A 27,915-nucleotide genomic window follows, 5' to 3' on the forward strand; every position below is an offset into this window, starting at 1 on the left:
TCCACGAGGGTCTATAAATGACGTCATGGAAGGACGGAACACCCCAGACATGGCAATTCTCAGAAGACAAGCAAGAAAACGATGTCCAAAGTACAAGACAACAGATAAGGAAACCAGAAACGGGATTGTTACTGCAAACTGAGGATTGCAAAACCCCCCTCGTCTGCATTTCCTAATCAAGGTGCATTTTATATTGGTCATTGCTGTACCTGACTCTGAATATCTTTGGCGTTTTTTTTACTCCGTGGCAGACGGATTAAAACGAGTAGACGGTATAATTCTACACCATTGCTTTACACCAAGGCGAGGTATACATGTGCACACCCTCCCAAGCCATAAATAGATTGGTGAAACGCGCACCCATCGCGGTCCCGTTCTTAGTTTCCTTGCACATTCCTGCCTGTAGGAAGAGCTAACTGAAAATCAGTCAGCGAGCTTATTCTGTTGGAGTTTATCTTTCTTTCTGTGCTGTCCTTAGGTTAGACGAATATTGAGGACATTTGAATTCAGCTCCGAGATGAACTTCAAACAGTCTTCCTCCGATCCTGTCCACAAGAACAAAATATCGCCTATGTTTTAGAACCAACCACAGACCTGACCCTGGAACCAAGGCGAGGTATTCACATGCACACCCTCCCACCAAGCCAGAGATTGGCGAAAGAAGGCATGAAACGTGCTCCCATTGCGGTCCCGTTCTTAGTTTCCTTGCACATTCCTGGCTGTAGGATGAGCTAACTGAGAATCAGTCAGCGAGCTTGTTCTGTTGGAGTTTATCTTTCTTGCTGTGCTGTCCTTAGGTTAGACGAATATTGAAGACCTTTGAATTCAGCTCCGAAATGAACTTCAAACAGTCTTCCTCTGATCCTGTCCACAAGAACAAAATATTGTCTATGTACCTGAACTAACCACAGACCTGCCCCCGGAACCAAGGCAACATATACATGTGCGCGCCCTCCCACCAAGCCATAAATAGATTGGCGAAAGAAGGCGCGCATCACGCACCCATCGCGGTCCCGTTCTTTGTTTCCTTGCACGTTCCTGGCTGTTACAAACTCCCTATTTGAAAGAGCTCACTGACAAATTGTTAGTTAAAGGGGTTGCGTAGGACTAAATAATTGACTTATCCATATATCCAATGTGAGATCAGAAGGAGTTTAAGGGTTGCAGGTTATCCTCTATCCAAAAGATAGGAGATAACTCAATAAAAAAGGGGTCCGTCCGCTGGGACCCCCAATGATGTTAAGACATCCAGAACCAGGAGAACAGGGTTATACAGAGCGCCGTCTTGAACAGAGTGGAGGTGGTATGTTTGACCTCTGTTACCCTCTTGTCTATGGGACAGTCGGAAATGATGGAGCGCTGAACTCCTCTTCCCCCGGCAGTCTCATAGACAATGAAGTGTAGGCTTCAGCATGTGCCCCGCCGCTCCACTCAAAGCCTGGATTTTATGGCTCCAGATGCCGTATCCTGCGGATAATGTGCAATTCTGGGAATAACCGTTTGATGCGTAGCTGGCGCTCAGAACCTGCATTCCTTCTTTTAAGCTTCGGAAGCTCAGCATTATGTGAGATACTCGTTCCCTGCAGCTACGGCTTTCTTTGCCCACAAAGCAAACAGCCTTCAGATACAGGAATAGTAATGAGGGCGGCAGAGGCTGCGTCTGATATGTGCTGCAATAAAGAGACAAATACCACTCAGAGCAGACGTCATGACATAAAACCGCTCCTCCAATGCTCCTCAGCAATAACATCTTCACTGCAACTTAGAGAAGGGGGTGAGAGATGAGACTTCAGAAGGTCACGGTCATTTCAATACACTGCACTTCGTCTGACAATTAATGCCCTGACTCACATAACTGCACAATGAGGAGTGTACAAAGTCTCTGGCAGCAGAGACACCCAGAACACAGGAAGTGGGGCGGGGCTTTGCCTCTACAGGAAGTGGGGCGGGGCTTTGCCTCTCTACAGGAAGTGGGGCGGGACTTTGCCTCTCTACAGGAAGTGGGGTGATGCTCTACCTCTCTACAGGAAGTGGGGCGGTGCTCTACCTCTCTACAGGAAGTGGGGCGGTGCTCTACCTCTCTACAGGAAGTGGGCCGGGGCTTTGCCTCTCTACCGGAAGTGGGGCGTGGCTTTGACTCTCTACAGGAAGTGGGGGTGGGGCTTTGCCTCTCTACAGGAAGTGGGGCAGGGCTTTGCCTCTCTACAGGAAGTGGGGGTGGGGCTTTGCCTCTCTACAGGAAGTGGGGCAGGGCTTTGCCTCTCTACAGGAAGTGGGGCAGGGCTTTGCTTTTCTACAGGAAGTGGGACAGGGCTTTGCCTTTCTACAGGAAGTGGGGTTTTGCTTCTCTACAGGAAGTGGGGCGGGGCTTTGCCTCTGTACAGGAAGTTGGGCGGGGCTTTGTTTTTCTACAGGAAGTGGGAGTGGGGTTTTGCTTCTCTACTGGAAGTGGGGCGGGGCTTTGCATCTCTACAGGAAGTGGGCGGGGCTTTGCCTCTCTACATGAAGTGGGGGTGGGGCTTTGCATCTTTACAGGAAATAAGGGTGGGATTTTGCCTTTCTACAGGAAGTTGGGGCAGGGCTTTGCCTCTCTACAGGAAGTGGGATTTTGCTTCCCTACAGGACGTGGGGATGGAGCTTTACCTCTCTACAGGAAGTGGGGGTGAGGCTTTGCCTCTCTACAGTAAGTTGGGGTGGGGTTTTGCTTCTCTACAGGAATTAGGTGTAGGGCTTTGCCTCTTTACAGGAAGTGGGATGAGGCTTTGCTTCTTTACAGGAAGTGGGGGTGGGACTTTGCCTCTACAAGAAGTGTATGTGGGGCTTTGCCTCTCTACAAGAAGTGGGGGTGGGGCTTTGCCTCTCTACAGGAAGTAGGTGTGGGGCTTTGCCTCTTTACAGGAAGTGGGATGAGGCTTTGCTTCTTTACAGGAAGTGTGGGTGGGACTTTGCCTCTCTACAGGGAGTGGGACAGGTCTTTGCCTTTCTATAAAAAGTGGGGTGGGGCTCTGCCTTCCTACAAGTGGGCAGGGCTTTGCATCTCTACAGGAAATGGGGGTGGGGCTTTGTCTCTAAAGAAATTGGGGCTTTGCCTTTATACAGGAATTGGGGATGGGCTTTGTCTCTATAAAAGTGGGGGTGTGGCTTTGCCTCTCTACAGGACGTGGGGCAGGGCTTTGCCTCTCTACTGGAAGCAGGGATTTGCCTCTCTACAGAAAGTGGAACAGGACTTTAATTTTCTACAGGAAGTGAGGTGGGACTTTGCCTCTCTACAGGAATTGAGTGAAGCTTTATATCTGTACAGGAAGTACATGTTTCTTTAGAAGTGAGCCCTTCTATTTCTACAGGAATTGGGAGTGAATCTTTGTCTTTATAGAGGAAGTGGGGGCAGGTCCTTATATTTCTACAGAAAGTGGGGGCAGGTCCTTATATTTCTACAGGAAGTGGAGGTGGATCCTTATATCTCTACAGGAAGTGGAGGTGGATCCTTATATCTCTACAGGAAGTGGAGGTGGATCCTTATATCTCTACAGGAAGTAGATCCTTATATCTCTACAGGAAGTGGAGGTGGATCCTTATATCTCTACAGGAAGTGGATCCTTATATCTCTACAGGAAGTGCGGGTGGGTCCTTATATTTCTACAGGAAATGGGGGTGGGTCCTTATATTTCTACAGGAAGTGGGGGAGGGTCCTTATATTTCTACAGGAAGTGGGGGAGGGTCCTTATATTTCTACAGGAAATGGGGGTGGGTCCTTATATTTCTACAGGAAATGGGGGTGGGTGCTTATATTTCTACAGGAAGTGGGGGTGGGTCCTTATATTTCTACAGGAATAGGGAGCGAATCTTTGTCTTTATAGAGGAAGTGGATACAAGACCTTACAGTGCCTACAAGTGGTATTCAACCCCCTGCAGATTTAGCAGGTTTGATAAGATGCAAATAAGTCAGAGCCAGCAAACTTCAAACAAGAGCAGGATTTATTAACAGATGCATAAATCTTACAAACCAACAAGTTATGTTGCTCAGTTAAATTTTAATACATTTTCAACATAAAAGTGTGGGTCAATTATTATACACCCCTAGGTTTAATATTTTGAGGAATAACCCTTGTTTGCAATTACAGCTAATAATCGTCTTTTATAAGACCTGATCAGGCCGGCACAGGTCTCTGGAGTTATCTTGGCCCACTCCTCCATGCAGATCTTCTCCAAGTTATCTAGGTTCTTTGGGTGTCTCATGTGGACTTTAATCTTGAGCTCCTTCCACAAGTTTTCAATTGGGTTAAGGTCAGGAGACTGACTAGGCCACTGCAACACCTTGATTTTTTTCCCTCTTGAACCAGGCCTTGGTTTTCTTGGCTGTGTGCTTTTGGGTCGTTGTCTTGTTGGAAGATGAAATGACGACCCATCTTAAGATCCTTGATGAAGGAGCGGAGGTTCTTGGCCAAAATCTCCAGGTAGGCCATGCTATCCATCTTCCCATGGATGCGGACCAGATGGCCAGGCCCCTTGGCTGAGAAACAGCCCCACAGCATGATGCTGCCACCACAATGCTTGACTGTAGGGATGGTATTCTTGGGGTCGTATGCAGTGCCATCCAGTCTCCAAACGTCACGTGTGTGGTTGGCACCAAAGATCTCGATCTTGGTCTCATCAGACCAGAGAACCTTGAACCAGTCTGTCTCAGAGTCCTCCAAGTGATCATGAGCAAACTGTAGACGAGCCTTGACATGACGCTTTGAAAGTAAAGGTACCTTACGGGCTCGTCTGGAACGGAGACCATTGCGGTGGAGTACGTTACTTATGGTATTGACTGAAACCAATGTCCCCACTGCCATGAGATCTTCCCGGAGCTCGTTCCTTGTTGTCCTTGGGTTAGCCTTGACTCTTCGGACAAGCCTGGCCTCGGCACGGGTGGAAACTTTCAAAGGCTGTCCAGGCCGTGGAAGGCTAACAGTAGTTCCATAAGCCTTCCACTTCCGGATGATGCTCCCAACAGTGGAGACAGGTAGGCCCAACTCCTTGGAAAGGGTTTTGTACCCTTTGCCAGCCTTGTGACCCTCCACGATCTTGTCTCTGATGGCCTTGAAATGCTCCTTTGTCTTTCCCATGTTGACCAAGTATGAGTGCTGTTCACAAGTTTGGGGAGGGTCTTAATTAGTCAGAAAAGGCTGGAAAAAGATAATTAATCCAAACATGTGAAGCTCATTGTTCTTTGTGCCTGAAATACTTCTTAATACTTTAGGGGAACCAAACAGAATTCTTGTGGTTTGAGGGGTTGAATAATAAATGACCCTCTGAATAAACTTTTCACAATTTAAAAAAAAAAATAAAAAAAGAAATAACATTCTTTTTTGCTGCAGTGCATTTCACACTTCCAGGCTGATCTACAGTCCAAATGTCACAATGCCAAGTTAATTCCGAATGTGTAAATCTGCTAAATCTGTGGGCGGCACGGTGGCTCAGTGGTTAGCACTGCAGTCTTGCAGCGCTGGGGTCCTGGGTTCAAATCCCACCAAGGACACTATCTGCAAGGAGTTTGTATGTTCTCCCCGTGTTTGCGTGGGTTTCCTCCGGGTTCTCCGGTTTCCTCCCACACTCCAAAGACATACAGATAGGGACTCTAGATTGTGAGCCCCAATGGGGACAGTGTTGCCAATGTATGTAAAGCGCTGTGGAATTAATAGCGCTATATAAATGAATAAAATTATTATTAATTATTATTATCTGCAGGGGGTTGAATACTACTTGTAGGCACTGTATATTTCTACAGGAAGTGGAGGTGGATCCTTATATCTGTACAGGAAGTGGGGGTGGGTCCTTGTCTTTCTACAGGAAGTAGGGGGTGGGTTATTTTCAATATAGAGGAAGTGGGGGTGGGTCATTATTAATATAGAGGAAGAGGCGTGGGTCATTTTCTTAAAACAGAGGGTGATCTCTGTCTCTCACAGCAGGCGAGCAAATGGCCAATTGCAGATGCAATGCATGCTGGGAAGTAAGGGGAAAAAAATGTCCCTGTACCTATAGTGCTGACAGAATGACGATGAAAAGGAACCACTCACTGAAACATTACGGATGCAAATTATAGCGTGTGAAAATCAAGACAGGTTTCAGACATATTGGTATTTATATGTGCACCAAAAGGAGCTTTAACTTGTGAGGACGTTAGAAGGGCTGTGCTCTTTTAAAGGTTTTGAGGGAAAGGACAGGTTAGTTTTAAGAGCTACTTGCAGACAGTGTTGGCTCTTCTTGAAGAGGTTGGAATGCAGAACTTAGGGGCATGCAGCTACTTGTGCTACTACTGAGCAGCAGAAGGAAAGATCCTCCTTTTATTACCCCACAAAACCTTAAAAGCCTGCTGGGAACATTACTTATAATTCATATATTTAACTAGCAACCTTTGGGGGGGGGGATTTTTATTATCCTTATACATAGGCCTATGGGACAATCCCAGATATACACCATTCTTAGAGTATGCTGCAGCAGAAAAAAAGAAGCCGAGGACGAGACTCGGTCTGCAAAAAAAAATATACAGATATGTGAACAGGCCCATAGAGTAATAATGGGTGAAACGGGTAAAAACGGGCCTCTGGATCTCTGTCGAGCGCGGACTCTCTTTTTTTTTTATTGTTTAATAGGTAGGAAAAGCTTGGAATTTCTTTTATGGTATATGTGAAAAACAGATGCCGCAGGGGGCAGTCAAAAAAGGAGGCACCGGGGATGACGTTACAGGGGGCATGTAGGGCAAGAGCAGGTACCTCTACAGGGAAATTCGAGACATGGCTGACATAAGATAGGGTTACGTCATGTCAGCATACATCCCCCAAGGTACATGTGTAATAAAGATCTATCATTCCTGGGCAAACACTTTGCCTAATCTGACATTGGGCGTGGAACGACGCCCTCTGGGTGATGGTGGTACAGTCGCCGAGTTAACACCACGATGCTCAGCGAGTGCTGTACACACTTCTTAATCATCAGAATAAGACTCGTGCACTGCGCTCGCTGGGCGTCATCCAGTTGCCTCGGTAACTGTACCGCCCCGCATCCGGTTACGTCTTTCCACGCCCCGTGTCAATCAGGCGGCAAGATATGCCTGGAGGGACACTTTAATAATGCAGTATGTACTGATAATGCTGAGATTTTTTTCCATTCATTTTACAACCTCCTGCATTACTGACAGGAGGCCGTCACACAATGGCTCTGGATGAAAGTTTTGAGGGAATTAGGCAACAGCTGCAATAAGATCACACCGTGTATATACTCCATCTGATTACCATTTAAAGGGAATGCTAATAACCTGCAGATGTAGGGTTGATCTGCAAGTAAGCAGCTGTTACGTCACCGCCGGAGTCTGCTCCATCGACTTCTGCTCCGATCGCCAGGCGACGCCGTGTTCCTGCCGTGGATGGTACTGGTGATGGGAGAGGAGTTGATGCCAGCAGTGGGTGCAGGCTCCGATCATCCACTGGGCTGGGTTATCTTGGGATCTGCAGTACCGCTGGCTGACTGTGGGTGGCGTGTGTCTTCCAGCAGAAGTTGCCAGCGTTCAGCTACAGCCAATGGGAAGACACCACACCCTTCTTATCCCCCCTCCTGTCACATGACCACTGCCAGAGATAGTTCTGATTTCCTGGCTCCTGTTACGTCCTATTCTGTTTTGTGATTCCTGTGTGCTGACTTCTGCGTGTTTTCTGACTACCCTCCTGCCTACTGTGTTTGTACCTCGCTGCCCGATCCGGATTTGACCTCTGCTACGTTTTTTGACTACGTCATTGCCTGCCGACTCTGTCCCTGATCTGCAATTCCTGGTTTGACCCTGCCTGACCACTACTCTCATCGGACTGCAGCCTTCCACAGGTAGTGATCTCCAGGGCCCTGTGTAATTCCAAATCCCTGTATAGGGGTTAAAGGGTTACAGGGTTCTGGGGGTCCTGCTTGGTGAGTGGCTTCCCTCTAGTCTGTCCATTACAGCCCATCTGAGTCTGTGGATCCAGGCAGGCGTTACAGCAGCGTTATGATGTTTCCTGTCCACCTTACTGAAAGCTCAGCTACTGGGAGAAAATGAACATTATTCCTCCAGGGAGCCGCTGGCTATCAGTCAGAGAAGTGTGTATGGAGCGACTAAAGTCACCAGTAAGCTTGCCCCGACGCTGATTGACAGCTTATTCTGCGGCTGCACGACATCGTAATGCTATCAGGCAAAGGCTGCGTGACCACAATCAGGGTTCACAGCGGTTTGGACGCAGCGTGCTTTTGCTGCTTCCAAAATGCTGCGTTGTACAGTACAAGCACAGTGGATGGCATTTCTAGAAATTTCATGCGCACTGTGCTTGTTTTTCCTGCAGCGAAAAATGACCTGCGGTGCGGCTTCCCGAGCCGCAGCATGTCAATTCAAGCGTTCTACGCATGCCAAGCGTTCTCCGTAGGGAGAGCACAGCGAGAGGCCGCAACTTCCCTAGGCCAGATCACGGGCAGAGGATAGGAGAGGAGAATCGCGGACCCGGTACGTCCAGGACGCAGCGGGTCCTGATCGTGTGCACATACCCTAATCAATCTCTAGACATGAGCGGCTGCTGGGAGGATAGAAGTTAGTTTTCTCCCAGTAGCTGCTGCTCCAGTAATGCAGGGAAGAAAGAATGATCTTAACGACATTTACCTGCAGATTACGGTAATTCTATATCTGCAAGTAAATAGTATTCTCGGACATGACAGGATTGCTTTAAATGTATGATTACTGGGACCCCACTAATCCCAAGAAAGGATAACCTAAAGCTCTATATGTGAGTGGAGCAATATTGCACATATGTGCTCACGGCTCTATTCGCACTACTGCTTCATTCACACGGGGTCCCCATTCTTGTCAACAGTAAAAGTGCCAGTAGCCAGCCCCCCAGCGATCTTACATTTATCACCTATAATGTGAATAAATCATGGGTGATATATACAGTGCCTACAAGTAGTATTCAACCCCCTGCAGATTTAGCAGGTTTACACATTCGGAATTAACTTGGCATTGTGACATTTGGACTGTAGATCAGCCTGGAAGTGTGAAATGCACTGCAGCAAAAAAGATTGTTATTTCTTTTTTTATTTTTTTTTTTAAATTGTGAAAAGTTTATTCAGAGGGTCATTTATTATTCAACCCCTCAAACCACCAGAATTCTGTTTGGTTCCCCTAAAGTATTAAGAAGTATTTCAGGCACAAAGAACAATGAGCTTCACATGTTTGGATTAATTATCTCTTTTTCCAGCCTTTTCTGACTAATTAAGACCCTCCCCAAACTTGTGAACAGCACTCATACATGGTCAACATGGGAAAGACAAAGGAGCATTCTAAGGCCATCAGAGACAAGATCGTGGAGGATCACAAGGCTGGCAAGGGGTACTAAACCCTTTCCAAGGAGTTGGGCCTACCTGTCTCCACTGTTGGGAGCATCATCCGGAAGTGGAAGGCTTATGGAACTACTGTTAGCCTTCCACGGCCTGGACAGCCTTTGAAAGTTTCCACCCGTGCCGACGCCAGGCTTGTCCGAAGAGTCAAGGCTAACCCAAGGACAACAAGGAAGGAGTTCCGGGAAGATCTCATGGCAGTGGGGACATTGGTTTCAGTCAATACCATAAGTAACGTACTCCACCGCAATGGTCTCCGTTCCAGACGAGCCCGTAAGGTACCTTTACTTTCAAAGCGTCATGTCAAGGCTCGTCTACAGTTTGCTCATGATCACTTGGAGGACTCTGAGACAGACTGGTTCAAGGTTCTCTGGTCTGATGAGACCAAGATCGAGATCTTTGGTGCCAACCACACACGTGACGTTTGGAGACTGGATGGCACTGCATACGACCCCAAGAATACCATCCCTACAGTCAAGCATGGTGGTGGCAGCATCATGCTGTGGGGCTATTTCTCAGCCAAGGGGCCTGGCCATCTGGTCCGCATCCATGGGAAGATGGATAGCACGGCCTACCTGGAGATTTTGGCCAAGAACCTCCGCTCCTCCATCAAGGATCTTAAGATGGGTCGTCATTTCATCTTCCAACAAGACAACGACCCGAAGCACACAGCCAAGAAAACAAAGGCCTGGTTCAAGAGGGAAAAAATCAAGGTGTTGCAGTGGCCTAGTCAGTCTCCTGACCTTAACCCAATTGAAAACTTGTGGAAGGAGCTCAAGATTAAAGTCCACATGAGACACCCAAAGAACCTAGATAACTTGGAGAAGATCTGCATGGAGGAGTGGGCCAAGATAACTCCAGAGACCTGTGCCGGCCTGATCAGGTCTTATGAAAGACGATTATTAGCTGTAATTGCAAACAAGGGTTATTCCACAAAATATTAAACCTAGGGGTTGAATAATAATTGACCCACACTTTTATGTTGAAAATTTATTAAAATTTAACTGAGCAACATAACTTGTTGGTTTGTAAGATTTATGCATCTGTTAATAAATCCTGCTCTTGTTTGAAGTTTGCAGGCTCTAACTTATTTGCATCTTATCAAACCTGCTAAATCTGCAGGGGGTTGAAGACTACTTGTAGGCACTGTACATGTAGGCATTTTATCGCAGAGCGGCATCTCCCTAATTTTAATTTCTGAGAAAAAAATGCTGTGATGGCATAAAGAAGTAATGTATGGGCGTATAGATTGCTATGGACGTCATATTGAGGCAAATTGTATAAAAACGATGTATTTCTTTGCTGTGTGTGTATATTTTGGATTCAGACTCCAATGCAATCCAAATCCACAAAATATGCAGAGATAAATTACCCCGATGAGCGGATTTTGTTGCATTAGTTTACACCGCACGTGAAATAATCTTTACAGATCTGAATATGACTGTGTGCATGTTGCCTTAGGCACAGACATAAATTCCATTTAGTTTTGGCAGCTCCGTAGACGACGAACAATGTCTCGGCTTTTCTCACCGTTGTGTATAAGCGTCGTGTGCCGTCCCTGCTCCCAGAATAGAGGGACAATGAGCAGGCGAGAGCTCCGACAACTTCACCTGTTTTCTTTAGTCTGACAGGAAGCGTGACTCAAGAAGAAATGCAGCAAGCAATTTCCTCGCCGCGATACTCACATCCTGTCAAAGGACTCGCCAAGAATATTCTCCGCTGTTCATACATTAAGTGACACGTCAACCCGAGTCTATGTGAATTGCCTAGTGGCATCCTATGTAAAACCTGACCTGTGCCCATTATACACTTAGCTTATTTATACACATGTGGAAAAAACTCACAACCTGCAATGCAATGAGAACGATCACATGAAAAATATGCAGCGGATTCCTCCAAAGGAAAAAAAAATTAAACATTTTTCCAAGGAAAATGCCGCAATAAATGTAAAAAATGTACCAGTATATTTTGCAAGTGTGGTTGCTAGGAGATGGTCATAGAATGTTTGGGTTGTTACCTAGCAACAGACGCTGCTGCCAGTCGGAGACACATCTGGAACTCACATCCTTTTTTCAGCTGCGTGTATATTTCTTTACATACATGAGCATTTAAAGGGAATGTGTCATCGGAAAATTATATAGTTTTTATATTAAATATTCTCTTTAACAATTTTGGGTGGTTTTTTTATTTTTTATTGTTTAATGTCATTCTTTATAGAAAAAAATATATAATTTTTCAGCGGTCTCATTATCGTTACAGGCAGGGTTACAATATATGGTGATACTTCTTTCTGCAGTATATAACACAGGATCCACCTGAGCATTTAAAGGGAATGTGACATCGGAAAATGATATGGTTTTTATATTAAACATACTTTTTAAGAATTTTGGGTGTTTTTTTATTTTTAATTTTTTATTATTTAATGTCACTCTTTATAGAAAAATAAAAGTTGACATAATCTTTCAGTGTTTTTTTTTATTTTACTTTTTATTATTTAATTTCACTTTATAGAAAAACAATATAATTTTTCAGTAGTCTCATTATCATTACAGGCAGGGTTATAATATATGGTGACACTTCTTTCTGTAATATATAACACAGGATCCACATAAGCATTTAAAGGGAATGTGTCATCGAAAAATGATATAGTTTTCATATTAAACATACTTTTAAGATTTTTTTTTTATTTTTATTATTTATTGTTTCATGTCACTCTTTAAAGAAAACATATAGCATTTTTCAGCGGTCTCATTATCGTTACAGGCAGGGTTACAATATATGGTGACACTTCTTTCTGCTTTATATAATACAGGATGCACCTGAGCATTTAAAGGGAATGTGTCATCAGAAAAAGATATAGTTTTTATATTAAACATATTCGTTAAGAATTTTGGTTATTTTTTTATTTTTAATTTTTTTTAATGTAATGTCACTCTTTATAGAAAAAAAAGTTGACATCTTATAATTTTTTAGATTTTTTGTGTTTTTTTTATTTTACTTTTTATTGTTTAATGTCATTCTTTACAGAAAAAATATATAATTTTTCAGCGGTCTCGTTATCGTTACAGGCAGGGTTACAATATATGGTGATACTTCTTTTTGCAGTATATAACACAGGATCCACCTGAGCATTTAAAGGGAATTTGTGATTGGAAAATGATATAGTTTTTATATTAAACATTATTTTTAAGAATTTTTGATGTTTTTTTTATTTTATTTTTTTATTGTTTCATGTCACTTTTTATAGAAAAAATATATAATTTTTCAGCGGCCTCATTATCGTTACAGGCAGGGTTATAATATATGGTGACACTTTCTGCAGTATATAATAAGAGGATCTAGCTGAGCATTTAAAGGGAATGTGTCATCGGAAAAATGATATAGTTTTTATATTGAACATACTTTTTAAGAATTATTAGTGTTTTTTTATTTTTTATTATTTAATGTCACTCTTTATAGAAAAAAAAATGTTGACATCTTGAAATTTTTCGGTGTTTTTTTTAATTTTACTTTTTATTGTTTAATGTTACTCATTATAGAAAAAAATATATAATTTTTCAACAGTCTCATTACCGTTACAAGCAGGGTTATAATATATGGTGACACTTTTTTTTGCAGTATATAACACAGGATCCACCTGAGCATTTAAAGGGAATGTGCCATCGGAAAATGATATCGTTTTTATATTAAACATACTTTTTTTTAGAAATTTGGGGTTTTTTTATTTTTAATTTTTATTGTTTCATGTCCCTCTTTATAGAAAAAAATATAATTTTGCAGCAGTCTCGTTATCGTTACAATTAGGGTTACAATATATGGTGACACTTCTTTCTACAGTATATAACACAGGATCCACCTGAGAATTTAAAGGGAATGTGTCATCGGAAAATGATATAGTTATTATATTAAACACACTTTTTAAGAATTTTTGGTGTTTTTTAATTCTACTTTTTATTGTTTAATGTCATTCTTTATAGAAAAAATATATAATTTTTCAGCGGTCTCATTATCGTTACAGGCAGGGTAACAATATTTAGTGACACTTCTTTCTGCAGTATATAAAAAAGGATTCACCTGAGCATTTAAAGGGAATTTATGATCAGAAAATGATCTACTTATTATATTAAACATACTTTAAGAATTTTTGGTGTTTTCTTATTTTTTTTATTATTTAATGTCACTCTTTATAGAAAAAAAAAAGTTGACATCTTATAATTTTTCAGAAATTTGTGGTGTTTTTTTTTTTTATTTTACTTTTTATTGTTTAATATCACTATAGAAAAAAATATATGATTTTTCAGCAGTCTCATTACCATTACAGGCAGGGTTACACTATATGGTGGCACTTCGTTCTACAGTATAAAACACAGGATCCACTTGTCAAAGCAGATGAGCTATTGGACTGCAAGACGTCCATATATGAATCAGTTCTATACAAATCCTGCAGGATTTTATCTCTTACTGATCAGTCCCAGTTTTGGCTAAGGAACAGATGAGGTGAAGTAAATGGGTGGGGTTTACCTACTATAGGGGAGAAGCTCCTGCTGCAGTACAGCCAATCACAGGATGAAGATGGAGGGATGGGCATGAATATTTTAAATATTTCTTGGTTATAATTGTAATGTTAGATTAAAAAAAAAAAAAAAAAGATTAAAGGAGATAAGAAGTTGAAGGTTGGAAATAGTACAACATTTTTGATGGATTTCCTGTGCTTTTCACCCCCCACATCTTATGTCTAGTCATCTTGTAATGTGCAGCCACAGGTAAACAACAAGGACAAATACCGTTCTGATCTCAGATGTAAGGACTTTGACCCATAACAGGTGAAGATTTTGCACACAAGAAATAGAAGAAGGTGGCACTGACTGCTGGGATACCGCTGGGATTGCCACGCCCTCGGCAGGAGCAGCTAATATAACATTCCAAACACACCCAATGCTATCTCCCCCTGTAATGACTGGCTGTACACACCCTACCTGGGGCTCCGCGTCACTGTGCAGGTACGTGCAAGGCAGAGAGGCCAAAGGGCAGCAGTCTGCAGAGCAATGCAAAAGCCACGGGGACACAGGGACCCTACAAAGAGCAGACCGCCAATCACTGCAAACTATTACCTATGTAATCAGATGACAGATGGATAGATAGAATGATTGATAGACATAGAGGGATAGATAATGGATAGATAGAGGGATAGACTGTACAAAAATATCAAACCAACACTTTTGTTTCTGCTCCCATTTTTCATGAGCTGTACTCTAAGGCGGGCTTTGCACACTACGACATCGCAGGTGCGATATCGGTGGGGTCAAATCGAAAGTGACGCACATCCGGTGTCGCAGTCGATATCGTAGTGTGCAAATCCTTTTTGATACGATTAACGAGCGCGAAAGCGTCGTTATCGTATCATCGGTGTAGGGTCCGACATTTCCATAATTTGGCAGCAGCGAAAGGTACGATGTTGTTCCTCGTTTTTGCGGCAGCACACATCGCTGTGTATGAAGCCGCGGGAGCGAGGAACATCTCCTTACCTGCGTCACCGCGTCTAACGCCGGCTCTGCGGAAGGAAGGAGGGGGGCGGGATGTTTACGTCCCGCTCATCTCCACCCCTCCGCTTCTATTGGCCGCCTGCCATGTGACGTCGCTGTGACGCCGCACGACCCGCCCCCTTAATAAGGAGGCGGGTCGCCGGCCAGAATGACATCGCGGGGCAGGTGAGTGCATGTGAAGCTGCCGTAGCGATAATGTTCGCTACGGCAGCAATCACAAGATATCGCTAATGCGACGGGGGCGGGGACTATCGCGCTCGGCATCGCAGCATCGGCTTGCGATGTCGCAGCGTGCAAAGTACCCCTAAGGTTAGGTTCATATTTCCATTGTTTTGCTTCCGTCAGGTCCGTCAGCAGCGGATCAGTAGTTTTTTAGATGTCAACTGACGCAACAGATGTGTTTTTCACAGGATTCCTTTCACAGGAATCCTGTGAAAAAACTGATCCGTCGCGTCCGTTACATCCGCTGTGCATCCGTTTTTTGACGGATCCGTCATGATCCGTTTGTGTTTGGGACAGCCCAGTGGGTGTGCCAAACATGCTGGGCATGCTCAGTAGAGCATGACGGAATCCTGCACTGGATCCCGTTGTAAGACGGATTACGACGGAATCCAGCACCATAGACAAACATTACAAGTGTGATAGATGGCGACGGATTCCTGCGCGGTGCATTAATTTTGATGGCCCAAAAAATGTTACATTCTGCGCTGCTCCCGCCCGGCGGTTAGTCCAAAAACGACTGACCGCCGCGCAGCGGATGCAACGCAAGGTCACCAGTCGCAATCCGCCACTAATGCAAGTCTATGGGACACAACAGCATCCGCCAAACGGATTGCGTTGTTTACCAGAGCCGCGAATTGTGACTGATACATTTTAACGAAAATGTGAACCTAGCCTAAAGGCCGCTTTACACGCTACAAGATCGCTAAAGCATTGGGGTCACGGATTTTGTGACACACATCTGGCCACTTTAGCGATGTCGTTGTGTGTGACACCTATGAGCGATTTTGAATCGTCACAAAAACATTCAAACTCGCTAATCGGTGACATGCCCCCCTCTTCCCAATTATCGTTGCTGCTGCAGTAGCGATGTTGCTTGTCGTTCCTGCGGCAGCACACATCGCTATGAGTAACACTGCTGGAACGACAAACATCTCCTTACCTGCGACCACCGGAAAAGGAGGAAGGAAGGAGGTGGGCGGCATGTTCCGGCTGCTCATCTCCGCCCCTCCGCTTCTATTGGGCGGCGGTTCAGTGACGTTGCTGTGACGTCGCTGTGACGCTGAACGAACCATCCCCTCAGAAAGGAGGCAGTTCACCGGTCACAGCGACGTCGCTGCACAGGTATGTGCATGTGACGCTGCCGTATAATGTTTGCTACGCCAGCGATCACCATATATCGTGCCACCGACGGGGGTGGGTGCTATCGCACGTGACATCGCTAGCCGATACTAGCGATGTCGTAGCGTGTAACGCGGCCTTAAGATCTAAGACTTTCCATGCACACAAAAGGCCTTTTTCTCTCAAATATTGTTCATAAATTTGTCCAAATCTATGTTAGTGAGCTCTTCTCCTTGACCGAGATGATCCATCTATATGACAGGTGTGTCATATCAAGATGCTAATTAGACAGCATGATTATTGCACAGGTGCGCCTTAGGCTGGCCACAATAAAAGGCCACTCTAAAATGTGCAGTTTTACAGTATCCGGTGTGACCCCCATTTGCCTCATTCAGTGCAACACATCTCCTTCATATAAAGTTGATCAAGTTGTGATTGTTGCGGTCTGTGGATTGTTGGTCCACTCCTCTTCAATGGCTGCAAAGTTGTTGGATATTGAATATACTGTTGTATACACCGATCCAGCACATCCCAGACATGCTCAATGGGTGACCTATCTGGTGAGTATGCTGCCATGCAAGAGCTGGGATGTTTTCAGCTTCCAAGAATTGTGTCCAGATCCTTGTAACATGGGGCCGTGCATTATCATGGTGCAACATGATGTGATGGTGGTGGATGAGGCACAACAATGGCCTCAGGATCTCATGACTGTATCTCTGTGCATTCAAAATGGCATCAATAAAATGCACCTGTGTTCATTGTCCATACTCCAGGCCATACTATAACCCCAGCGCCACCATGGGCCACTCCATTCACAACGCTGACATCACCCACACGACGCCAGACACAGTCTGCCATCTGCCCTGTACAGTGAAAACTGGGGTTCATCCGTGAAGAGAAACCTCTCCAACGTGCCAGATGCCTTCAAATGTGAGCCTTTGCCCACTCAGGTTGGTTATGACGGTGAACTGCAGTCAGGTGGAGACCCCCGATGAGGATGACGAGCAGCAGAGGAGCTTCCCGGAGACGGTTTATGACAGTTTGTGCAGAAGTTCTTTGGTTTTGCATCGATTGTTGCAGCCGCTGTCTGAATGGCCGGTCTCAGACAATCTTGGAAGTGAAGATGCCGGATGTGGCGGTCCAGGGGTGGTCTGGTTACACGTGATCTGCGGTTGTGAGGCCGGTTAGTTGTACTGACAAATTCTCTGTAATGCCTTTGGAGATGGCTTATAGTAGAGAAATGAACATTTAATTAACGAGCAGCAGCTCTGGTGACATTCCTGCAGTCGGCGTGCCAATTGTGTGCCGCCCCAGCAGCGGATCGAACCGCTCGGATCCGGGGGTGGTGATCGTTTGTGGCTCGAGGGTCTCTGGACCCGTGGGCTCAGGGGCCCACTCAAATGTGAAGGGGGTATTTACAGGGGATTTTGGTGTAGTTCGTGACGCCACCCGTGGTGTGCGGTAATTGCGGAGTACGGCCACTGTCGTTGGGGAGTACCCGGGGTGATGGAGTGGGTCAGCTTGGTGACGTTGCCCTCCATGGGTAGGGGTAGGCCCTGGGATTCTGGTGGAAGATGAGGGGACGCATTGCAGGGGTCAGTCGGGTACTCACTCAGCAATGAAGCAGACGCTGACAACAGGGTAAACAAAGTCTCTGAACACCGTTACCACTCGGGGGGACTCGTCCGGGTCCCGTCCCCCACAGTACTGATGGTGGTCCGTAACGTGCCTCCTGGCACTAAGTTTTAGATTGTCCGTTGTGGCCCGGTAGCTTGGACCTTTCTGGGCCCCGCTCCCCACTGTGGCTAAGTGAAGGAGCCTGCTCTCAGGGCTTACGCTTCAGATTTCAGTGGGCCTCTTGCTAGGAAAGCCCTATCCCCCTCGTTGCGCTAGTACCCCGATTCTGGAGCTGGTGGGAACAGTCCATAAAGGCCCTGTTCTCCTCAGGTTAATTGCCGGGTTGCCTGAAGCTTCTACCTAATCTAGGGTCCGTATACCCTGTCGTGCCTTTGGTCCCGGACCGGCGATAGGACCAGGCTGCTGACCGTCCTCCTTGACGGGTCCCAGGCACCTAGCCTCGATCCCCTGCGACCGCGGGTCCGAGTCCTCTAGGTCCAGACCACCGTCTGCGACCTAGTTTTCCTCTCCCCTGGGAGCTCCAACTCCCAGCTTCTTCACAGCTCCTCACAGCTCGAGGGTTACTACTCAACTAACTGACTTGTCACCTCCCTGTCCGACCCTTAGGTGGGCGGCCTTACTCCAGCTTAAGCAGCCCACTGGTGTGCCTGACAGGTGTGGTGCAAGGTGTATCTAGGATTTGTGAATGCTAGTGGAGGTAGCACCGCAGGATGGAGACCCAGAACCATGAGGGGTTGAATACTGCACGGGTAGGATAGTTTGTGCAGTACCCTGTGACGACCTGAATAGTCCAGGGGCGTCACAATTGCACACTCCCTCAAAACTTGCAACATCTGTGGCATTGTGCTGTGTGATAAAACTGCACATTTTATTGTGGCCAGCCTAAGGCACACTTGTGCAATAATTTAATCATGCTGCTTAATCAGTATCCTGATATGCCACACCTGTGAGGGGGATGGATCTCCGCAAAGGAGAAGAGCTCACTAACAGATTTAGACAAATTTGTGTACAGTATTTGAGAGAAAAAGGCCTTTTCTATACATAGAAAAAGTCGTAGATCTTTGAGTTCAGCTCATGAAAATTTGGAGCAAAAAGAAGTGTTGTGTTTATATTTATCCAGTGTAGATAAATAGACACCGTGTTTTTCCAAAAATAAGACACTGTCTTATATTTTTTTGCCCCCAAAAAAGCACTAGGGCTTATTTTTGGAGTAGGTGTTATTCTTGGAGAAACATGGTTGGGGGTCAGCTTACCCCCCCCCCCTTCCACACACACACACACACACAAAAAAGCAGACCCTACCCCTCTTTCCAGAAGACTCATACTTACCAGGACCCGTACAGCTATGTGGCCCCAAGTCCTCCTGTGATCTCTGGCGGGTGCTCTCAGCAAGTATGCTCAACACCATCCCCCCCTGCTTCTTCTGGCTGACACACTCACATACATCAGATTGCGTACAAACACACACTTACACACACACATCAGATATCACACTCACCTGATATCTCCCTCACTACATCCAGCGGTACAGAATGCCTCTGGCTGCAGCGATGGCTGAAGGTTACGTGTCGGAGGTCCTGTAAGCAAGAATTCCATCCGCAGGTCCTTGCGCTCCACTATGTCTCAGGATCGGTATCGCTGGATGTAGTGAGTGTGTGTGTGTGTGTGTGATCTGATGGGTGATTGTGTATGTGATCTGATGTGTGTGTGATCTGATGGTCTGATGGATGATTGTGTGTGTGATCTGATGTGTGTGTGTGATTTGATGTGTGTGTGATCTGATGTGTGTGTGTGTAATCTGATGGGTGATTGTGTGTGTGATCTGATGTGTGTGTGTGATCTGATGTGTGTGTGTGTGTGTGTGTGTGTGTGTGTGTGATTGTGTGTGTGATCTGATGTGTGTGTGTGTGTATGTGTGAGTATGATCTGATGTGTGGGTGTGATCTGATGTGTGGGTGTGATCTGATGTGTGTGTGTGGGTGTGATCTGATGTGTGGGTGTGATCTGATGTGTGATCTGATGTGTGTGTGTGATCTGATGTGTGTGTAATCTGATGGGTGATTGTGTGTGTGATCTGATGTGTGTGTGTGATCTGATGTGTGTGTGTGTGTGTGTGTGTGTGTGATCTGATGTGTGTGTGTGTGTGATCTGATGTGTGTGTGTGATCTGATGTGTGTGTGTGATCTGATGTGTGTGTGATCTGATTGTGTGTGTGTGTGTGATCTGATGTGTGTGTGTGATCTGATGTTTGTATGATCTGATGTGTGTGTGTGATCTGATGTGTGTGTCATCTGATGTGTGTGTGTGTGATCTGATGTATGTGTGATCTGATGTGTGTGTGTGATCTGATGTGTGTGTGTGTGTGTGTGATCTGATGTGTGTGTGTGTGTGTGTGTGTGTGTGATCTGATGTGTGTGTGATCTGATGTGTGTATGATCTGATGTGTGTGTGATCTGATGTGTGTTTGTGTGTGTGTGTGTGTCCGCTCAGCGTCTGGTGAGTGTGATTGCAGGGTGTCCGCTGTCTATAATGAAGTGTCCTGCAGTGTCTTTAACTTTTTGATCTGCACGGACACTTCATTATTGAACCACAACTAGGGCTTTTTTTTCTGGGTAGGACTTATATTTAAGCCTTGCTCCGAAAATGCTGAAAATCACTGCTAAGACTTATTTTTGGGGTAGGTCTTATTTTTGGAAACACACTAGGTAGGACTCCCACCGCTTATACTATGGAATACCTCTTTAAGTCACCTTTCTCCTCATTACCTGTAGCCGGACTCTGTGGAGGATCCTGTTCCCAGCAGCTGTGGAAAAGAAGAGAAAATTGGATTTTAGTTACTCATTTTACTAAAACCTAAATATGCACACACTGTAAATATATTATCTAAGGTGCTAATAAATTTTCAGCCAAATGCTCATTCATCCCAGTCCTTCGATGCTGCAGAGGCAAAGTTGTCTCAGCATTTAGTGTGCGAGGGCGCACAGTTTGGGCAAGCGGTCAGCCATCCCACAGGTGAAAACTGTCATTTATCAGGAGCTCATTGCAGGAAGCCAGGAGGTAGGGGGAGTAGTGAATATCCTGAATATCTGTTATGTCACCACCGGAGTCCGCTCCAGCGACTCCTGCTCCGATCGCCAGGCGACGTCGTGTTCCTGCCGTGGATGGTGCTGGTGATGGGAGAGGAGTCGATGCCAGCGGCACCGGTGGGCGAAGGCTCCGCTCATCCACTGGGCTGGGTTATCTTGGGATCTGCAGTACCACTGGCTGACTGTGGGTGGTGTGTCTTCCAGCTGAAGTTGCCAGCGTTCAGCTACAGCCAATGGGAAGACACTGCACCCTTCTTAGCTCCCCTCCTGTCTGCTGACCACTGCCAGAGATAGTTCTGATTTCCTGGCTCCTGGTCCACCCTATTCTGTTTTGTGATTCCTGTGTGCTGACTTCTGCGTGTTTTCTGACTACCCTTCTGCCTGCTGTTTTTGTACCTCGCTGCCCGATCCGGATTTGACCTCTGCTACGTTTTCTGATTACGTCCTTGCCTGCCAATTCTGTCCCTGTTCTGCAATTTCTGATTTGACCCTGCCTGACGACTACTCTCATCGGACTGCAGCCTTCCACAGGTTGTGATCTCCAGGGCCCTGTGTAATTCCAAATCCCTGTATAGGGGTTAAAGGGTTTCAGGGTTCTGGGGGTCCTGCTTGGTGAGTGGTGAGAGTCCATTACAGCCAGTCTGAGCCTGTAGATCCAGGCAGGTGTTACAATATCAATCATGAGAATAGCCCTTTAAATCCTCTTGTGCACATTCCCTATGTCAGTGAATGTAACTGTATGCCTTTTAGCTGCTTAAAAGTGGATCCTCTGCTGGTCACTGTGATGAACAGGCTGCGTCATTTGCCTTTCGATTGGTGGTGGTCTCTGGGTCGGACTCACAATGTTTACACACTGATGGCTCAGTTCAAAAAGCCCCTTATTGTTAACAGTAAGATCTTTATAATACACAACCCGCCCATTTTTGTTGCTTCATTTGTTTGATTTTTATTTTGGTGTCTGTCCGCTTGCTAGTTGGAAGTAAAGCAGCAGGTGACGATGAATCATATCAGGTGTCTCCACTTAGTGCTGTGAGTGCACAAGGGTGTAATGTTCTGGACGTGGAGATCAGGTCAGGTGCCTTTGCGAAAGCTATTAGCTTACTTTCTCATGCAAATGAAATCATGAGCAATACTTTGGCTCCATCAAAGACCTTACAAGGCCTGGGTACCACAACAACATGACATCACCCACTGCCTCGTGAGCCAAGTTTCGCTAAGTAATGCTGCAGCTAGCTGGATGGCAGCCAAGTGCCAATGTCCCTAGAAATGCGCTGCCGGTCGCTGTGTAACGTCTATGAGATTTTTGTTCTTTATTTGTCCGAAAAGGTTACTAGAGCCTACAGCACGTATGATGCGCGAAGCTTCCCGTGTAAACCCACATGATTGATCCTGCAGGAGAACGTGCGGACAGCTTGAGCTCCCTCACTGGGTCAAAGGCAGAAGGTTTTACATTGACCTCTGACACGGGAGCAGGAAGAGGAGACAAGACCGATTCACCAAACACTCAGCCTGTGACGGGATCGTATATAGCATCCTGTACAGGGATATATATAGCGCCAACGAACGCTGAACAGTAAGATTTACTCAATCAGGGTACTGAGGGTACTGGGGGCATCAAGTACCAAAACTGCCCCAGAGGAAGAGACTCTGATCAATTACACTACGGGACGTAATAAGACATATATCACCCCAAAAGGATTTTTTATAGTCTGCATTGTCTTTTCAGAAACAGGACAGATCCTCGTCCATAACTGTGTCTGATACCGGAGCTCATTCACTAGTATAGGAAGGATATGCAACAACAGAAAAAGCCAGGAAAGCCCCTTTAAAGGGAACCAAGTGATTTTTAGGTTCTACACAGCGGCCTGGGCTCTTATATACAGTATTACAGTATGTTAGAATCCTGTATATAAGAGCCCACTGGTGGTGGCCGCAGCTTATAGGCTCCAAATCTGGTGATAGGTTCCCTTTAAATCGATTGTATAATACTTATGCTAATTCTAACAGGAGGAGGCGATAACTATGAATACCCCCAGATATTATCTGGTCCTCAGCTGCTGTCACTCAAGAAGCTGCCAATTTTATAAACTTTACTTTCTTGGATTTCAAAACCTAAACATCCGAGCTGACCACTAATGGTAAGTATAGAATCAGCCTGATAGTGCCAGTATAGCACTGGCCTTAGCTTATATATGAAAATCCTGGTGATTGGTCCCCTTTAAAGAGAACCTGTTACATTGTACACGTAGCCTGATGACCGCGGGATACAGAGGGGAAGCTGAGCAGAATTACATATGGGTTACGGAAAAAGATGCAGTATAACTTGTATTTTGTATTTTATTACCTGAAATCCCATATATATATATAAGTATATATATATATATATATATATATATATATATAGGTCCAGTGGGAGGTCCTACATGCACGGTACAGGGACCGCCCACTGGACTCTATACATACAAACACCAGGGACCACCCACTAGACTCTATACAAACAAACACCACGGACCACCCACTGGACTCTATACATAGAAACACCAGGGACCGCCCACTGGACTGTTTGTACACATACGAACACCAAGGGGCGCCAACTGGACTGTACACATACGAACACCAGGGGGCGCCAACTGGACTGTACACATACGAACACCAGGGGGCGCCGACTGGACTGTACACATACGAACACCAGGGACCGCCCACTGGACTCTATACAAACGAATACCACGGACCACCCACTGGACTCTATACATACAAACACCAGGGACCGCCCACTGGACTGTCTGTACACATACGAACACCAGGGGTCCGCCCACTGGACTGTACCCATACGAACACCAGGGACCGCCCACTAGACTCTATACATACAAACACCAGGGACCGCCCACTGGACTGTCTGTACACATACGAACACCAGGGGTCCGCCCACTGGACTGTACCCATACGAACACCAGGGACCGCCCACTAGACTCTATACATACAAACACCAGGGACCGCCCACTGGACTGTCTGTACACATACGAACACCAGGGGGCGCCGACTGGACTGTACACATACGAACACCAGGGACCGCCCACTGGACTCTATACATACAAACACCAGGGACCGCCCACTGGACTGTCTGTACACATATGAACACCAGGGGCTGCCCACTGGACTGTACACATACGAACACCAGGGGCCGCCGACTGGACTGTACACATACGAACACCAGGGACTGCCCACTGGACTCTATACATACAAACACCAGGGACCGCCCACTGGACTGTCTGTACACATATGAACACCAGGGGCTGCCCACTGGACTGTACACATACGAACACCAGGGACCGCCCACTGGACTCTATACAAACGAACACCACGGACCACCCACTGGACTCTATACATAGAAACACCAGGGACCGCCCACTGGACTGTCTGTACACATACGAACACCAGGGACCGCCCACTGGACTCTACACATACAAACACCAGGGACCGCCCAAAGGACTTTATACATACAAAGTTAGAGAGTAGGCTCGACTCTACTGCTTATACGGTAGTTGATGCTCAGAAGAAAAATCAACAGTCTATGTATCAAACAACTTCGGCACACAAAATAGGAAAAAGGATCAACAAGTCTTCAGATTGCTTGTGAATTTATTGGAAAAATTAAAGGGTGAACAAGAGTGAACAGTGACATCCAAAAATGAGTTGAAAATATGACACAAATAAATTCAGTCCATCCGACGTTTCAGCTCATCAGTGAGCCTTCATCAGAGACACAATTGACCGGTGAGAAAATGTACAAGGTGGTTAGGGATGCTGACGAATTTGGTTATAGATATGGAATTATTTGCCAAAATTAATTGAAAAACAAGGAGACCTAAGAGCATGTATACTTAGTGGAAGCTCCTAGGGGAGAGGAATTTCTGGAAAAATTCGACCATAGGTTAATCGCCGTGAACAAAGGGATCAAAAATTTCTCCAAAATACTAGGATGAAATCACACTGTTGTAAAGTGAACAGTAAAAATGAGTGATAATATGATTATACATTAGAATCCAGCCTCTAGAGTAACGGTTTATAGGTCCGGACTGGCCCAAAATATGGAGTGACCCAGGGTCACTATCAGCCTGTGTAATACTACTGGAAGGTAAGATTGGGGGAAATCCCCCAGTGGGAAGCCAATCGCCAAGGAGGACATGGGGGAAAAAACAGAGGCAAACACCATGGACCAACCACTGGACTCTATACATAGAAACACCGTGTACTGCCCACTGGACTCTGTACATATGAACACCAGGGGCCGCCCACTGGACTCTGTACATACAAACACCAAGGACCGCCCACTGGACTCTGTACATACAAACACCAAGGACCGCCCACTGGACTCTGTACATATACGAACACCAAGCACCGCCCACTGGACTCTGTACATATACGAACACCAAGCACCGCCCACTGGACTCTGTACATAGAAGCACCATGTACTGCCTACTGGACGCTATACATACAAACACCAAGGACCGCCCACTGGACTCTGTACATACGAACACCAAGGACCGCCCACTGGACTCTGTACATACAAACACCAAGGACTGCCCACTGGACTCTGTACATACAAACACCAAGGACCGCCCACTGGACTCTGTACATACAAGGACCGCCCACTGGACTCTGTACATACAAACACCAAGGACCGCCCACTGGACTCTGTACATACAAATACCAAGGACCGCCCACTGGACTCTGTACAGACGAACACCAGGTACTTCAATGAATAAAATATACATTTTTCTGAAACTAGGACTTTAAAAAACTTGACAGAGTGAAGGCATCATTTGAAAACAATTAAATAAGGGTTACTTAAGGGTTACTTACTACTCCCATCCCCTTCTCCCAGCAATGGCATTATATTGGGCTCTGTAGGAACAGAAAGTCACCTGTATTCTCAGAGATTAGCTGACTGATGGATGGGACGTTATCACTTTTGGATGCAGTGTAGGCCATTCTAGGACGGGAAGGAAGTGTAACATTTAAGGTTCCTGCAAGAGCACGTCTGTGTGTAACCCCATCATTCTGCCATATGTGTACATAGGGACGCAATTGCACCATGGCCTATATCGCCACCATGGCCTATATCGCCACCATCTTGTTGTGCCAACAAATCCCAGCCTGTTGATGGACTTCATAGGAGATCAGTAAACTGACAATATTCTGCAATGCTTGATGCTTGCAGTCTATTGTGCAAGCAGATCAAACAATTGCATGATCAAGTCCTGTAGAGGGCTATAAAAAATTATATATGAAAAATCTAAACTTTTATTTTATATAACATTCTGCAAAAAAAGCATATTTAGTATCACTGCAGGAACAATGAGGGAGGCGATAATCTGTTATTTCTATTTTACATGGGAGAACACAGTTGCCAAGTAGTGGACAACCCCTTTACAATAGCCTTTGTGACATGGATTCTCAAGATAAGTACACCAGTCTCATCAGGTCTGAGGTTTGCTTTTTTTTATAGTGCATGTAGCTTTGATTATGGATAGTTTTGGCTTGGGATGATATAAGTAAATGTAAATTATAATATTCAATCATATATTGGGGCTTTGTCAAGGATTGGAGCAATAGGCGGATCTGGTAAAAACGGAGATGACAGATGTGACTGCTCCGTGTGCTCGGCTGGAGAAAGGATGGCGCCGATGCTGCTGACATTTACATGGAAAGCGGACCACATTGCAATTTCTATCCTTGTAGGATCGAGATCTGCATGGGAAATCGCCCATATGCACTGTGGGTTACAATTGGTCTGATCACGTGCTGTCCGACACTGCGCAACCCATTTACTGATCGCCGGTGGTTCAGAGGTGTGACTTAAGCCCCCGTCGCACATAGCAAGATCGCTAGCGAGAGGTTTTGTGACGTATCAGCGACCTCGGTGTGTGACACGTAGCAGCGAGCGGGCCCCTACTGCGAGGTCGCTGATCGTGACAAAACGATCAGGACCATTTTTTGCTCGTTGGTCTCCTGCTGTGCAGCACGCATCGGCGTGTTAAACGGCGGGAGACCAACGAGCGCCGGTTCTGAGTGTACAGTGAGCCGTCGTTACACAGGTCACTGTGGAGATCTGCTTTATTGACAGCTCAACAGCGACTATGTAGCAACATTCCAGCGATCCCTGCCAGGTTGGATCATTGTCGGGATCGCTGCAACGTCTCTACATGTGACGGGACCCTTAAAGGGAACCTGTCACCACTTTTTTGGCGTATAAGCTGCGGCCATCACCGCCATAACATGCTGTATATAAGAGCCCAGGCCGCTGTGACAACATAAAATAAAATATATAATACTTACCTAACGGTCGTGCGGTGGGCTATATGGGCGTCTCCGTTCTCCGGTGCCGGCGCCTCATCTTTCGGCCATCTTCGTCCTCCTTCTGAAGCCTGGGTACATGACTGTCTACGTCACGTACACACTCGCCGGTCCTGCACAGGCGCACAACAATGCTATGATCTGCCCTGCTCAGGACCTGAATGCTGGCGAGTGTGGATGACATCGGACCCATCATGCACCGCGGCTAGAGAAGCAGTAGGACGAAGATGGCCGAAAGAGGCGGCGCCGGCAACGGAGAACGGAGACGCCCATATGGCCAACCGAGCGACCGTTAGGTGAGTATTATAAAGTGTTTTTTATGTTCTCACAGCGGCCTGGGCTCTTATATACAGCATGTTAGAATGCTGTATATAAGAGCCCAGTGGTAGTGGCCACAGCTTATAGGCCAAAAAAGTGGTGACAGGTTCCCTTTAAAGCTCATGGACCCCAATGCAAAAAGTCCAACGGGGGCCCCAATTGTTGCACGTCTTTAATAGCATTGGTCTTTTCATATAGGCCAAAGGGACTTTTTGTGGCCCATTATGGGCAGCACGGTGGCT

At 45.9% G+C, this 27,915-nt stretch overlaps 1 protein-coding gene across 3 annotated transcripts in view; it reads right to left on the reverse strand.

The window, feature by feature from the left end:
- Nucleotides 1–27,915, reverse strand: part of MUS81 (MUS81 structure-specific endonuclease subunit) — a 165,808-nt gene that overhangs the window by 113,264 nt on the left and 24,629 nt on the right. For 2 of the 3 annotated variants that reach the window (XM_075326406.1, XM_075326408.1), the window contains exon 2: nucleotides 20,678–20,715. The gene's annotated coding sequence lies outside the window, so the exon portion shown is untranslated. Of the gene's footprint in view, nucleotides 1–20,649; nucleotides 20,716–27,915 lie in introns of all 3 variants that reach the window. The other variant, XM_075326407.1, reaches the window with a different exon arrangement.

The sequence above is a fragment of the Anomaloglossus baeobatrachus genome, chromosome 10, assembly GCF_048569485.1.
Source record: "Anomaloglossus baeobatrachus isolate aAnoBae1 chromosome 10, aAnoBae1.hap1, whole genome shotgun sequence".
In the NCBI taxonomy this organism is placed as follows: domain Eukaryota; kingdom Metazoa; phylum Chordata; class Amphibia; order Anura; family Aromobatidae; genus Anomaloglossus; species Anomaloglossus baeobatrachus.